At 42.1% G+C, this 16,696-nt stretch overlaps 1 long non-coding RNA gene across 1 annotated transcript; it reads left to right on the plus strand.

The window, feature by feature from the left end:
• The first annotated feature begins 1,950 nt into the window (after positions 1 to 1,950).
• On the plus strand, positions 1,951 to 16,432 carry LOC109324805. Its single transcript, XR_002105012.1, has 3 exons — positions 1,951 to 1,962; positions 4,876 to 4,880; positions 16,346 to 16,432. It is a non-coding gene; the product is annotated as an uncharacterized LOC109324805 (long non-coding RNA).
• Positions 16,433 to 16,696: the final 264 nt, after the last annotated feature.

Below are 16,696 nucleotides of genomic sequence, written 5' to 3' on the forward strand. Positions count from 1 at the left end.
AGCAACTACAGGCCAGTCAGTCTCACCTCCATCCTTGGTAATGTCTTTGAAAAGATTATTAAGGCTCATATATATGTGAGAGCCCAGCAAGAAAAGTTATGCTGAGGGGAAACCAGCACAGGTTCATAGCAGGTAGATCATGCCTGACTAATCTAGTCTCTTTTTATGAGCAGATTACAAAATACCTGGATGCAGGTAGATATCATTTACTGAGACTTCAGGAAGGCCTTCAATATGGTATCCCACCCCATACTGGTGAAAAAATTAAGAGGCTGTGACTTGGATGATTACACAGTCCAGTGGATGGCAAATTGGCTAGAGGGTCAAACCCAGAGAGTGGTGGTAGATGGGTCAGTATCAACCTGGAAGGGTATGGGCAATGGGGTCCCGCAGGGCTCGGTCCTTGGACTGATACTTTTCAATGTCTTCATCAGTGACTTGGATGAGGGAGTGAAGTGTACTCTGTCCAAGTTTGCAGATAATACAAAACTGTGGGGAGAAGTGGACACACCGGAGGGCAGGGAACAACTACAGGCAGACCTGGACAGGTTGGACAAATGGGCAGAAAACAAAAGAATGCAATTTAACAGGGAGAAATGCAGAGTGCTGCACCTAGGGAGGAAAAATGTCCAGCACACCTACTGCCTAGGAAATGACCTGCTTGGCAGCACAGAAGTGGAAAAGGATCTCGGAGTCCTAGTGGACTCCAAGATGAACATGAGTCATCAGCATGATGCAAAGCTAACTGCACTTTATCATGTGTCAGCAGATGCATGACAAACAGAACCAAGGAGGTGATACTTCCCCCTCTATCAGGCACTGGTCAGACTGCAGTTGGAATACAGCATCCAGTTTTGGGTGCAACACTTCAAGAGGGATGTGGATAACATGGAGGGTCCAAAGAAGAGCCACTCCTATGGGCAAGGAGTGGCCAAACTCTACGAGGACAGACTAGGGCACCTGGACTTCTTCAGCCTCCACAAGAGAAGGCTGAGAGGTGACTTTGTGGCTGCATATAAATTCATCATGGGGGCACAGAAGAGAATTGGTGAGGCTCTACTCACCAAGGCACCCCTAGGGTTACGAGAAATAATGGCCATAAGTTAGCAGACAGCAGGTTTAGACTGGACATTAGGAGGAACTTCTTCACAGTTAGTGGCCAAAATCTGGAATGGGCTCCCAAGGGAGGTGGTGCTCTCCCCTACCCTGGGGGTCTTCAAGAGGAGGTTAGATAGGCATCTGGCTGAGGTCATCTGAACCCAGCACATTTTCCTGCCTATGCAGGGAGCCAGACTTGATTGAGGTCCCTTCCTACCCTAACATCTATAAAACTCTGGCCACCCCAGGCCAATAAAAATTGGTCCCAAACCAACAATAGTGTTTGCTTAACTCCAAGGTGCCCGAGGTCATCGTGCCATGCTCTCAATGCCAGTGCCCAGTATTCCTGGGGCAGTACTAGTTGCTTTTGAGCGCTCCCATCGGGGGCGGTTACTACTCGGTACAGCAGTCCTTCTATGACTCTTAGTCAGGGCCATTCGCAGAGGAGGTGTTGGCTACCAAATGTTTTAGACTTGAATTCCTTTGACAGGTCCCCCCCCTTTTATTTTTTTTTTAATTTCTTGTATGTCAGAGTCTGCTTCTTAAGCTAACTGCCATCCAGTGGCATTGAGTTGTGGCAGCAGTGATTCATCTAGAATCACATAATCCACCATGGCCTGCAGGATGCATCCCAGCACTTCTGCGTATTCAGGTAGACTCTCTGCCTCAGATGTTTTTCTATCCTCTAAGCCAGTGGTCTCCAAAGTGGGGTGCGCACACCCAGGGGGTGTCCAAGACAATATTAGAACTTCTATTTATATTTATTTTTTATCTAAAAAAATAAGAAAGAAATTAAGCTTTACTAATATTTAATATATGGACTGACACTGGCGCCCTCACTCAGTCCCTATGTCAGATGATCATGTGTCACATACAGTCCACAAGTAGTACATGTATATAATTTATAAATAAATAAATATACATATACTGGGGGTGCGTGCTCAAAAATTTTTTACTGATAGGGGTGCGTGATCAAAAAAGTTTGGAGACCACTGCTCTAAGCCACAAATGCTTTGCACCTCATCCACTGTTACCATTTCCCTTTTCTGCTTATGGGGTTGTCATTGATGAGGCATTAGCATCTATGTTTTTCCTTCTGGCTCTATAATGCAAGCTGAAATGGTAACCTGCCAGTGCTACTACCCAGAGGCTCCCTGTTGCGTCCAGCTTGGCACTGGTTAGCATGCAAGTTAGCGGACTGTTGTCAGTCCAAACTTCAAACTGGGTTCCATACAGATAGTCTTGAATTTGTCAGTCACCACCCCATTTGACTGCAAGAAACTCTAGTTTATGTGTCGGGTACCGAATTTCACTGTCTACTAAACCTTGGCTAGCAGAAGCAACAGGTTTCAACTTTCCTTCATGTTCTTGGTATAGCACATCCCACAGCCCCTCAGGGCTGGCATCTCTATGCAATACAAATGGCCCTGCACCAGCTGCCTCATCTAGGAGTGGGATAGGCCCTAGAGTGGGCGAAGACATTGGGAAAAGCCCTTGAAGGAGGCCCTCCAGCTATTACCCGGGTCAGTTTCCTACAAGCAGCTCTGCATATTTTTGGAGAACGATCCATCCCCTCCAGGGTAAGAGACTTTCAAGGTATGGCATTCCCATGTGACAGAGACTTTGGCCTTGTGGACTGTCTCAGAAGAAGAGAAGAGGAAGTGCTTGCTGGAGAATCTATGAGATCCAGCTTTTGAAGTGGGCATCAGGGACAGCAGCAATTTGAGTTGGGGCAGAGCAGGCCTCCAGCTCTCTGGGTTGACTGGGCATAATTTGCGCCTATGGTCAGCATCTACGTGTGCATCTCAGTGCAGTAAATGATTTTGCCTTAAGAGTATTGTTCCCAACAGTACTATGTTACAGTAGAGCTCCCTGATTTCCTGCAGCAACTGCCCAAACATAGGGGGATCCTCTCTCCTCCCAGTGAAGTTGAGATCCCTTACCAGCTGCTCATCATAAAGTATCCCTACCCAGAGCTGCTGCAAGCAAGCCTTGCCAGTCATCTCCTGAGTGAGTCCTCCTTGGGCCACTAGCTGCTGTAATTCTTTCTCTAACCTCAGGATGTAGGCTGAGGCCATTTCCCCTTTTAGCTGGTATGTACTGTTAAATTCCAGAAACAAAGCCTCAGTTTGCACTGATTTCCCAGAAGCTAGACAGGAGTTCAAGACACTGAAGAACTGATATGCTGGAGTTTTCCTGCTTAATCATTCGGACCACTTCAAATTTTAACTTTTCTCTGTCAACTTCTGGCAAGTAGAACTGATAAAACATAAGGCTGTATTGATTAGTCAACCTTCTAGACCCTTTAAACTGAGAAACTGAAGTATAAACAATTTAAATTTATATCATAAGTCAGCAGCCGATCTAAAAGTGGAATCCAGAATTCATTATTCCAGGCACTGAATGGCCTGTTTATGTTTTCAAAGACTTCCTCTTAAAAATTGCCAGTACCTGCTAAATATGTTAGAGATGTACTATCAAAGTCCACAACTGCATGAGTAGTTATAGCCTCCTGGGTCGCTCCATAGCTGAGCCATGGGTGCAGGAAGAAGCTTAGTATTAAAAGTGACCTCAATTTCAGACATTATATGGTAAGAAAGGGGAGGCATAACAAAGGCAAAGTAACAAAAACATGACTTGTCATATATGAAATTAGTACATACTGGGATGATTGAGGGGACAGGGGGTGTCCTGCTTTTGTTTTTTAATAGTTCTATGAATTTATACTTACTTTCAGGACCCCAGTGCTTTGGGAATTATATTGGAAAACAATAGTCCTTTCCCCAGAGAGCTCACAATCAAATGGAAGTGAATGTTATGTGGAAGAATGGTGAAACAATGTGGAGGGAAACAAACGAACAGAATTTAGCAGCAAGGTTATCAGCAAACTCATATCTAGCTTATCAGCTTTCCTAAATCTATTTGGATATCCTCAGGATATGGCCATGTATACTAGGATTGGAAATAACAGAAGTTCCTAGCATCAGTTGTTCACAGCTACTGAGCTTGCTCTCTTTTAGCCTGCAGAAAGGAAAATAGGAAGACCCCCCAGCAACAGCAGTGGGAAAAGTTTGTCCTCTTTCATTTGCATCTTAACTTTTACAGTGCAAACATTCTGAGGCATCCCAGTGTCTTCCAGTGGCCCATTCAAAAATTAAATGAATCTTCATTTTGCTTTCACAAGATCAGGGGTGGCAAGACAGTCAACTAACTGATCAATTGATCAAACTTTATTTGACCGGTCAAATACCCAGCCCTAAATGAGATTTCCCTTACATAAGAATATCAAATAGTATCTTAAAATATCAGGCTGTTGATGTGGCAGAATAAACCTCACAGGCCCAGATAAGCAGAACAACATTTTTAAATAGCAGTGTAAGAGCCTGATCTAGCTCCAAGAAAGAAGTGGCAAAGCATAAAAGGACCAAAAGCCAGACTGAGCTTTAGAGGAGTAGGGAACGGATACAGGCCTTAGACAAATAAGGAATCCACTGAAGCAGTGGTTCTCAACCAGGGCAGAGCTGCAAGACCTTCTCAGGGGTGCTGTGACATCACTACCCATCACTGTAGCCAGATAAAACTACTTCACATACAGGCAAACAGCATATGTGGGCTCCCCCTGCATTAAGACCCTCTGATAATGCTAAAGCAAGCAAAAGAGCTGACTCATGCTTAGGCTTGACAGAATTCTATTTTTTAATATTTTGATGGCTAAAATCTTGGTTTATTTTAATGCATTTGATTCACATTTTATCAAGGATTGCGCAAGATTTGGAGTGCAGGTGCAGACAATTTAGTAATGACCAGATACAGTCAAAAGTTTTATAAAAATCACATGTCAAAACATAAAAAGTAAGTATCCATAAAGCAATAAATCATACCTGCTTTAAATCATTCTGTTCATTCCTCAGGAAAGAGCCAGGTGGGCAGACCAGAAGAGGGTGGTAGCGGCATTCCCAGAGCTCTGGGAACATAGGGAGAGGCAGTGGCAGCTACCACCACCACATCCCTCAGAGCACTCCCACCATATCTGGCCCAGCCCAGACAGGACCCTGCTGCCACTAAGCTGGAGCTGGAGCTACATATACATATACATATACATATACCCTTCCACTGGGCTTAGGGTAAGGGTTTGTTTAAGTAGCCTGTTATCTCCCCCCAGACCACTTCCAGCACCTATGAAGGAGCAGCTAATTGCTTAACTGATGAGTCATTAGGCTGCCCACTGTTTTCCTGTTTAACCCCTCTGTCCCACCATCTTTCTCCAGTGTCCAATAACAGGGTTAAGGGTTCCCTGTTACAGTCCTCTTTCTATAAATTTTGATTATTACCGATGGAAATATTTTTCCATCAGTCTGAGTGTGAGGTGAGCTTGCCATTTATCAATGTTTATCAACAGAAATCAAATCCTGCAAAGCCTGCTCATATTATAGCCCTCTAGGTCTGGTCCCTTCCATACTTCTCCCAGAAACAGAGGCACACAGGACAGTTCCACCTGCCTTGTACATCTCTGTTTCCAGGAGATGTTGCACTCAATTTAGCCCAATGGTTCTCAAACAGGTGTTGCTGTTGCCTCTAGGTATAACTATCCTGTGCATCTGGTATACAATCAGACTGGGCAGGTCTGCAGTATAAGCCAGCTCTTCTGTCTGCTTTAGGATTATCAGAGAACCCTAGTGAGGCAGGAGCATACACACACACACACACACACCAACAGCAACAACAATAACAACCCCTCCCAGTCTAACTATGCACCAGAGCAGTTTTACCTGGAAGCAGCAGCAACACGTAGCTGAGAACTACTGGGTTAAATTGAGTACCACGGTAGTTCTCAGCTGGGGAACTACCACATCCAGAAGGTTGTGGAGGGACACTCTAACTGAAAAGGTTGAGAACTACTGCACTAGTTCTCAACCAAAGAAACCAAAGAGCAGTGGACCATGACTTTTGACACCACCTCTCATGACATTCTCATTAACAAGCTAAGGAAATACAGACTAGACAAAAGTACTGTAAGGTGGATCATCATACTCAGTTTACATGTCTACACATGCAGTTAATGTGACTGAATAAACTCCAGCACAATTTGAGCCAGAGTAAACTAATCTAGCCATCACCATCAGCATTGATGAAGCTTCACCTGGAGCACTATGCTCAGTCTTGGGACCCATGCTTCAAGAAGGATGTAGACAGATTGGAAAGAGTCCAGAGGAAAGCAACAAAAACAATTATGGGCCTTGGAAGCAAGACTTACAAGGAAAGGATGAAAGAACTAGGGTTATTTAACCTGGAGAAAAGACTGGGCATGTGATTTAATAAACAGGCTGCAAGTATCTGAAGGGCGACTATAGAAAGGGTGGAGATGGGCTTTTCTCTGGGGCCTCTGGCCATAGGGGACAGGAAGATTAGACAGACACTTGTTTGGAATGGTTTAGTCAGGAATGATCCTGCCTTGAGCAGAGGGCTGGACTAGATGACCTTATGAGCTGCCTTCTAGCCCTACTTTCTCATGATCCTAAATAGAAAGTTATGATTGGAATACAAAGGGTAGAGAAGGGGAAGGAAAAAGGAGAGGGCACTACTGAGAGCAGCAAGGTGGGTAGGAGAGAGGGTGAAGAATAAAATAAATCAGTTAACTCACTGAGGAACACAGAGCTTGCTTATAAAAATTAATCCAGGTAAGGGGATAAGAATCTGTAATCTCAATTTAGACCATACTTAACACAATCCAGTTTGCGATGATTTCTTGTTCAATTTCCAGTTGAAGTTCAGTTTTTTAATTTTGTTGTCCAGAAACAGCCACTCTGAGGTCAGTCAGGCAATGTCCAGGGAGATTAAAGTGTCCTGCCACAGGCTTGTGCATCTTTCTAGTATTGATGTCAAATCAGTGCTCATTCATTCTTGCATGTAGGGATCTCCCCATGTGTCCAATGTAGCATAGGGGCACTGTAAGCAGATGATAGCCTATATGGCATTGGTAAAGATTCGGGCGAATGAACCTTGGATGTTAGAATCTGTGTTATTTGGTCTAATGATGGCATGATCTGTGCTGATGAGGTAGCACAGCTGGTATCAGGGTCCAGAGCAAGGTCTGGTGCCTTGCCAAGAAGATGAGTTAGGTAGTTTGTTGTTGAAGAATTGCCACTTGAGGTTGGGTGGCTGCCTGTAAGCCAGCATAGGTTTGTCCCCCATGGCTACCATGAGATGGTTGTCATTTTCTAGGAGGGGTTGGAGGTCATTAAGAATGTGTCTCAGGTGTTCATGCTGGGGGCTGTAGGTGACAACCAAAGGAATTTTGTTGTCCTTGTCTTATGGTTTGTATTGTAGCAGATCAGCAGCAATGTCTGAGTCTGGCTCTGTTGATTTGAGTGACTACAGTTTTAGGATTGTGTTGTGACTGTGGGAATTCCTGCTCCAGATCCTTAAGGTGTACCTCCCAGTCAGTTGGGTCAGAGCAGATTTGCTTGTTACAAAACTTGGCTATTAATGATCTAGTGGTGTGCTTAAGATGACACCTTCTTGCATGGAGATAGATGTACCAGTCAGCTGGTTTCAATGTGGTAGTGTTACGGCAGTTGTAAACTTTCACAGTTGTGTTCAAGAAATGATTTTGCCAGGAAGAATATTCCAGAGTCAGTTTAAAGGAGGAACAGAAGTTGTTAAAATCTTGGTGGAATTTAAGATTTTTTCCCATGTGTCCATATGATAAAGATGTTATCAATGTACCTTAGGTATACCAAGAAATGAGGGGGAAGCTGCAAAGGTCTGTCATAAATATACTGGTATCTTCGGAGGCTATATGAATGCCCATGGAAGTATTGTTTATTTGCAGGTATAGGGAATTCCAAAATCTGAAACAATTGTGTAAGAGGACAAAACAGGAGTGTGATGGAAAAAGAAGCAGTGAAGATAATGCCCTTTATGGTTTGTAATCCATCACCATGGGGGAATGTTTGTACACAGAGATGTAATATCCATGGTAGCTAATAGGGTGTTACCTGGAAGCTTGTCAATAGAAGCTAGTTTCTTTAGGAAGTCAGTCTTATCTTTCAAACAACTGGCAACTCCCATAGCATATGAAAATAGGATTGAATCAACAAAGCCAGAAACTCTTGTGATGGTGCCAGTGCCAAAGACAATGGGTTGCCAGGTTTGTGGATCTTCAATAATAAGTAAGTTGTCTGGCTTGGGCTCCTGGGAGATAGAGGCTTTACTCCACTCCTGTGTTTCCAGGGGTAGTTTCTTTAAGTTTCTCTAGCTCCCTCTGGTATTGTGCTATGGGGTCCTCAATCAGGAGCTCGTAAACTTCTATGTTGGAAAGTTGTCTCTGATAACTTTGTTTATTAAGCTATTAAGGAAATGTAAGTTTCCCAGTTAAAAAAACCAACCCCAAATTATGAAAAATATAAAGCAAGCTGAAGGTCTGGTTTTGTTTGTCATTCTATTGTTTCAGAGGACACAAACACAGTCTTTCAGAAAGAGGAAAAAAAGTATGCTGGCTTGAGGAACAAACAAAACTACTAAAAAGGAAATTTTTTTAAACTTTTTATATTCATGTGCTAAAAAGCACAGCATTGTTACAGCAGAGAGCTCACAGCAGGAGGAGGAATTTTGCAGGAAGTAAGTGCTAGCAGTTCTGGATGCACTGAAACATGTTACTGTTTATCTGTCCTGTATTACCACCACCCTTTCTTGCTCAGTGATATTTTTATCACCTGTTAACGTGGTGCTTTAAAAAACCCCAAACTGTTCCATCATATGCATAACTTAAAGACCTTTAAAAGGTCAGTGTAAGAGAAACCTACAATGGATTAAGGAAACTTACTGACTTAAAATTCAAGGGGTTTCCTGTCCTTATTTCCCTCCCAAATGTGAAGTCTGTCGCCTGCAAGACAAGCTGGGGTTAGTCCAGAGGAGACAAAGGGCTTGCCCTCAGATGCTAAGTTATTTCTGCTCTGTCACCTTGGGCAACTGTCTGCTTTACTGGGGCCTCTTCATACAGCAGTCTTTCTTCTAAGGACACCACACACCATGGACGACTGGTGCCAGCTTGGGGGGGGCACATGCCCCCCTGTGACCAGTTCCGCCAACTGGAGGGGGGTTCACCTACAGCTGATCCTGCTGACTGGGGTGGAGGGGAAGAGTCCCCTGTGGCCAATCTCACTGCCCAGGGGACCCCCATAGCCAGTCGCACAATGGACAATAGCTGCAACTGCTTCCAGGAGTAGCTGCAGCCACTTCTAGGAGTGGCTGCAGCAATCAGCTGGTGCTTGCAAGGGGGGCACTAGCACTCCCACCTGCCCTCCCTGCCCATCACCTAAGCGATGAGCACAGTCAGTCAGGGGGTGCACCTGAGCTCTCAGGGGGTGCAAGTGCACCCCCATGCATCCCCTACATGTTGCCACTGCCCCACACTATGGCTGCTTTTGGAACTGTCCACAAGGCCCAGGTTTCCACAGAGAAGAGTGTTTTACCCCACAGCCTTTCAAGAGAGAAGGAGGAGCGGTTGTGCTGACAGCTATGCACAGTCACAGAGAAGAATATCCCAGAGCTGCAACCTTCTGAAGATCCCAGAGGGTCTTCTGAGCCAGGTGAGGTAAGAGGACATATGTTGCAACAGTGAAACAACCCTTTTATTTTTTTCCCATTGCAATCCTCACATAGGGACGCAACAAAACCAGGGGAACTTTAAGAGGAGGCTTGACATCTACCTGGCTGGGGTCATTTGAGCCCAGTTTTTCTCTCCTGCCCAGGGCAGGGGGTCGGACCTGATGATCTACAAGGTCCCTTCTGACCCTACTTCTATGAATCTATGAATCTATGAACTTGTATTTCTGCATGCAGAGCAGTTGTTTATAGCTCCACTCACCAAAAATCTGGGATTATTTATGAAACTTTACATGTTGCTAAATAACAGATGTTGCTGGGAGAGAGAAAACATTGTTGTAGTTTGGAAGAGAGCTGAATTTCTGATACAGAACACAGAATAACTGCATTTAATAAAATAAACCTTTCCCAGGACATCAGTTATACATGGAATATTCCACCACTGGACTTTGTTTTGCCATAGCACCTCACAAAGATGCAAAAATTCAGTTTTTAATTATCAAAGAGAAAAGGGGCCTTGCTTTTATTTTATGTTCTGTTGCTCCACACTCTGGGCTAAGATTGTTTGGTTGATCTTGTGTCATTGCTTTTCTAATTTTGACAGAAGAAAAAACAAACAACAGAGTTAAAATTTTAAATTTGGAATGTAAAAACAAATACAAATTGGTCCTTTTGTCCTCTGCTGCCTGCTATACTCAACCAATTTAGTTAACTCCAGCATTTCAATTTATCTTCCAAAGCTATTAGGTTTATTCTTCTCTAAGTTTTCTGTATCAACACATACACTGTAGTTCTTGTTTTGTCTTCTTGTTCAAGACAAATGCCTCCCTGATGTAAGTTATGGTTACAGTGACTGTGCATACTAATTTACTGGAATCATGTTGATTTATATATGGTATTCTAGTATCCCAGAAATTTCACTCAGGACATCTTCAATGTTCTCATTTTTCATTTCATCTATCAAAATATTGTTGTTTCTTTTACAAATACAACATGTTTGTTCAGAGCATATTGCTACCTCAGATAGTTCCTGGAAAGCACAGAGCAAATTCTAACAGCAGAGCAAGTTTTCATAGTAATGAATATTCGTTAGAGTGAAAAGAAAAGCTAGCTGACAGTAGAGTACCATAAATGTTCTTCTTTAGCTCAAAGTGAGCATTAACAACTCTTGTTCAGGGTTTTCTCATATATCCATTATACTACAGTGGCGGGGAGGGGGACCTTCACCCTGAAAAAAATGTGTCTAACCATTTCTTAAATAAAAAAACTAGCAATAGTAACACTGACATGCCTTTTTAAGCATATTTATTTTGCAATCCTAAAGTGCCACCAAGAGAGTTGCATGGGCTTTTTTTTTTTCCGCTTAGGTTGAAAATCTGGTGGCATTTGGCCTGATCGCTACTGGAAAGTTGTGTTTCACAATGACAAAAAAACAGTAGAGAAATTTCCCATACATTAAAGAAACATTATTTTCCAGTGTTTCATAACATCCTCATACTTCTGAAGAAATTATCAGATCTCTGGCCCAATAATCTGAATTTCAGACATGACACTATTAAGGGAGATAATATAGCAAGAGGACGCTCAGGACAAGATTGTAAGATGAAATGTTTAGCTATTACACTGAGCTGTTTAGCTATTACATTGTAAAAAAATGTTGTTTTTTTCTATAAATAAAAATAAAATGTTAAAAAAATATAAATGTCATTGTTGGCTCATTTCTTGTAAGCTTTTAACTATCAATGGATCTGAAGGAGGGATTTCAATAAAAATAGTGGCCTTATGGGTCAGCTCAGGAAAGGACAGTCCATCCATAAGAGCTGGTGGGGAGAAAAGCAAGTTATGGAAGAAGCAGTAATCTGTGGGGAATCTCCATTCAATATTCACTGTTTCAGTAAAGAAGTCTGTGCTATTATTCTCTGATTTACAGCTCATATTATATAGGCATTAAGAAGTCAAAGGCACAGTAAAAATACAAAATTATTACCTAGAATACTCCTATTTGGTTCTTCCTACATAAATTCTGGTTAGGAGTATTAGATGGCATATAAGAATGTTATTTGATTTTCCCAAGTAGATTATTTGAAGTTACTTTAAATGGGAAGTCTTATGTTCATAAAACATTTCATCATAAAACCTTTCATAAATTTTTCACCATGAAGAATCCAAAAGCATTTTAAGAAGTCAAACTATACACAAGGATCACTTTTACCCCTGAAATGCAGCCATCAACAAAGCAGAATTCAGCAGCTGTGTAACACCATATAGGAACACAGTTTGAGGCAGAAAACAAGAGAATGCTGTATTCCAGCTGGAATGCCAAAGAGAACTGGGGTAATCTGGGATACAATTGCCAAACTGGTATTTGGCCAGAATGCCAGGTGTTAAAACTTTGGCCATCTGTTAAAATGCCATGAGATATTCAAGGTATCCAGGTTGTAGTCATATTGGCCTAGGGGAAAGGCAATCAGGACTCATAGTAGAGATGACATATTTTATTAGACCAACAAGATTTTTGCAAAAAAGTTCTTTAATTGCAAGCTTTCGGGCACAAACACCCTTCCTCAGGCATTGGAGAAAAGATTGTAAAAGTTCTCCTGGGTAGAAATGAAAATTCGTATTTCATAGGATTACACAGAGGAGTCAATAAATGGGAAACTCCTCTGTGCAGTCAGTTCATAGCTGGTATGGAGCCTCTCACCTCCTGTGAGGATCTGTGATGATGCAAATTACCTTGAAACAAAGGCAGGAGCAGGATCTCAGGTTTCAGGTGATCACAGTTGCTTCCTGCTTGGGAAAGTATGAAGATTTCATTTTTTTTAAATTGGCTAAAATTCAATATCTTGCATGTGTCAGGTATCCAGATTGTAGCTGTATTGGTCTAGAGGAAAAGGCAACCAGGACTCATAGTAGAGATATCTTTTATTAGACCAACAAGATTTTTGCAAAAAAAAAATCTTTAATTGCAAGTTTTTGGTCACAAACACCCTTCATCAGGCATTGGAAGAAAAATTGTTATATGAACATGAGCTATTCAATGGCTATAGGAACTCAGCCCCTTGGTTGGGTGTCACATGTGAAAGACAGCATCTCCAGGACACATGTAGCCCTCTCCACAGTCATTTTCATCATCCTGAAACTAAAACCAGGGCTTTTCTCTTCACACATTTTTCCTAATCACTTGTGTAGGGCTTTGAATTTTAAATATGTGCAACATTCAATAAAAAGGGCATTAATTCTGAAAACAAGACATGCTTTCTGTAGCCTCTCAAATACAAAAAAAACCCTCTCTGAACTGCCACTAAGGTACTTTTAAAGTTATAAAATATTGTTTTTTGTTGTTTTCCTGTTATGAAATTCTAGGCACAGTATTGCACTATGCAACAGAAATTCATGTAACAAGCAAGCAAGAGGGAGCATGGCTTTCAGCTGGCTGATATGGATGCTTCCAGGATATTGGGAGACTCTTGAGGTTTTCTGCCGACTGTGAACACTAGACATTTTATCCAGTGCAAAATACAAAAACAGGCCTAACGGCAAAGACTGGAACCAAAGACACTCTTCCCCATGCCCCAGGAGAAGCTCCCTCTTGTTTGTTCTCTCTACCCCTGTCAACCTTGCATCCCTGAACAAGAGGGGAGGAGAGTTTCTACCCAGATTATTGGACAGTGAGGTAAGTGAGGCACTCTTCTGAAATGTTGGGAGACATGGGTTTGAGCCCCTCAGGGAGACAAGGGCCTATAAGACAGATCTCCCACTTCTTTGTTCTAACCACTAGATCACTGTACAAAAGCCATTTTTCTCTTATAACACTGAACAACTTAGGTGCCTACCTCTATACAGTCCTGGGCTGTGAATTTTCATCTGACACATGAACCTAAGGCCCCTGACAGATGTTATATTTAAGATGTGATTAATAGGCTAGCACACGTGGTGTGGCAAGAAGCACAATTGTTGGGATCCAGCATTAGATCCCATCGTGCCTTTACTTTAACATCTGTCAGGGGCCTTAGCTCAAGCTAGCAGGTAGGCATCTATATCCTGGAGAGAGACGGGAGATCAGACACACATATGCTCTCAACATTCTCTATTAGCTGTCTTAAGCAACCCTCCTTCTCAGCGTTGCGATCACACTCCTAGGCACCTAACCTTCCTCATGTAAAACTTAGACCACATAACTTTCAGGCATAGGAATGCTCACCATACTTTACTTTGTGATTCCCACCTTAAGTCTGTCTGTGCCTCCGTTCCCTGTCTGTAAAACAAGGAGAATAATATCCTCATGCACTATGGACTATACAAGTACCTAAGGGAGAGATGTTTATTTTGGTAAACACTTCCATTTCATATGTTCTTCCCAATGTGGTTTGAATTTCATCACTTCACGTTTACTCACAGGTTGTTTTTCTATGGATAGACAAAGGCTTTAATTTTCCAGGGTTGTCAATCCAACCATTTTTGCAAATGCAACATTTCCCATTAAAGGAAAATGGGGAGGAATTGACTGAGAACTGTTTTTACTCAGATATTCCAATTTTTTTTTAAATTGCCCTGTAGGCAATGGATTCACTGAAAGGAACTAGACTTTACACTTTTTTTCCTCAATCATTTGGGATCATATGCCCAGTTTGTAAAGAATATTTTGTCCTTATCAGATCAGCATAACCACACTCAGACATATTGTTAAAAAAACATATACCACAGGCAAACAAATTGGCACATCATAGCTGGAACCATGGAAACTTGGTAAAATGAAGATATAAGCAGTACAGTTTTCTGCCAGGTGGTGAATACCAATCAAATAACAGTAAGATCTTTATAATATCAAGGCCCCAAGCTCTCTTGTGGAATCTTTTTAGTGAAAGTGAAAAAACAAAATGTACTGCCATTTCCACACAGACATGCATCAACAGCTTCCATCTAAGTTCGTGTTGCCTTATAAAGCATAACACACCCCATTTCAACACATCCAACAATCACTGTATCAGTACCATTCATTCTGGCAGCAATGAAAACACTGTGGCAATAGGTCAAATTAATCTAATGTCATTCCAATGACTAGAAAGGAATTGCACTGGGAAGGAATGTTGCTTCAGATTACTACCTAAAACATTAGAAAATAGGAAAAATGAAAGAGGAGATATTTGGGAGGAGGGGAGAGGGGAAGGACTGTTAATAAAGAATTTAGTATTAGCCTCACAATACTAATGCAACAGAAAAATACTTCTATGTTCTGAAACAGAGAAGAACTAGTCTTGTACTTAAGACAATGGACATGACATTTAAAAGACCATGCTGCATTAATCCCATATGTTTCTGGAAGGTTTCAATAGATTTCTAGCCACACAACTGGTCCTGGTATGAATTGGTCAAGCAGCAGACAATCAGGAGCAATGTACGTGACCACTTATAGCGGAAAACAATAGCAGAAACAGTGAACACAAGTATTTGTCTGTACTACTGAACAGGTTTCAATCAGTATCCATGAGAGGCTGATGAAGGTAGAATATAAACTACACCAGGCTGCTGCTTAGTAATGAGAGAGAGAGAGAGAGAGAGATGACTAGAGCATTTTAAAAATACTGGGGGCCATTTCCAGAAATAATAAGTGTTTATGAAAAGCATAAGCAAACACAGCTCATGTGAAAAGAAATGCATTTTCTAAGTTAAGGACAAACCTTGCATGCATGCACTCAAACTTGAGTTAAAGTTGAAGTGTATGCTATGGTGCGTTTTTTTTAAATGTGTGCTGATTACCTAACAGATCTAGCAAGCATGTTGCTTCATACTGTTAAGTACCATCCTGATTTCTGCAAATATGATTGATTGCAATAAGCATAATATATAAATAAACTACAAGTGGCATATTTAGAATCTAATAATGTATTTACACCAGGGTAAACAGTACCAACCATAAACCTCTGAACTGGGGCAAGAAATTCACTCTGTTTCAGGGAAAATTACCCCTGCAACAATTCCTAGCCACATAAAATACACAAGTGTAGTTTTGTCTGTCCTGTGTCCTTCCACAGCACTGGGAGGCAGAGTATAAGAGATCTACTGTGTGAATTACCTGAAGATAGCTGCATGTATATATGTTGATATAATGGAGCCCAGTAAAATTGACATTATTGCTATACAAAGGATGATAATCAAAAGCACGCATATTGGTCTGCCCAGGCTTTTAGCGGCTACAGATTAAGATGTCACTCCTACCAATATCTGCATATATGAAGCCCCTTTACAGGGTCCTTACATACTTTAAACTAAGAAAATGCAGAAGTGTTTGATGCGCAATGCCTTTCTCCCTATCTCCTCAGTCTTGAAGTTAGAGTAAGCAGAGTTGGAGCTGGCAGGTGGTGCTTAGTTTTTGGCAACAGTGAACAGTGTAGAACCAGTGCAGACATGCCCACTGTGTCAAGAAGAGAGCTAAAACATGTGAGCAGAGTAATGATAGACATTCAAAGTCTACAGTAGTGTGCATTGCTGGACTCAGATACATGTATCTAGTAGGGCTGTGCAAAAAGGCATCGTTTTGTTTCGACTTGTGTTTCAATGTTTCACCCATAGATTATAATGGGGAAGCTCAAAACAGCCTATATCTTTGTCATTTCTGGCCTGATATGGGTGATACTCACAGGAATGGTAGCCCCTTCTGAAGGCATGAGGTCTTCCAAGTTTCAGAGAGATAGGGATTTCAGGGAAACTGCACCTCAAAGTCTTGAAAGCAAAACTCAAGTTGTGTCTATGTGTTAAGCCACAGCAGGGTCAAAACTGCAGGCATGCTACCCCCAGCTGAGGCCACAAGCCTGCCAAGGTTCAAGAAGATAGGTGTAGGGGTTTGGGGTAAACTGCACCTCAAGCTGCGGACAAGCAAAACTCGTGAAATGAGTGACAGCGTGTGTGTGTGTGTTAAGGCACAGCTGGGTGAAAACTGCAGGCATGCTAGCCCCTGCTGAGGCCACGAAGCCTGCCAGCTGTCAAGGAGAAG

The sequence above is a fragment of the Crocodylus porosus genome, unplaced genomic scaffold, assembly GCF_001723895.1.
Source record: "Crocodylus porosus isolate Cpor-Errol unplaced genomic scaffold, CroPor_comp1, whole genome shotgun sequence".
NCBI classification, from domain to species: domain Eukaryota; kingdom Metazoa; phylum Chordata; order Crocodylia; family Crocodylidae; genus Crocodylus; species Crocodylus porosus.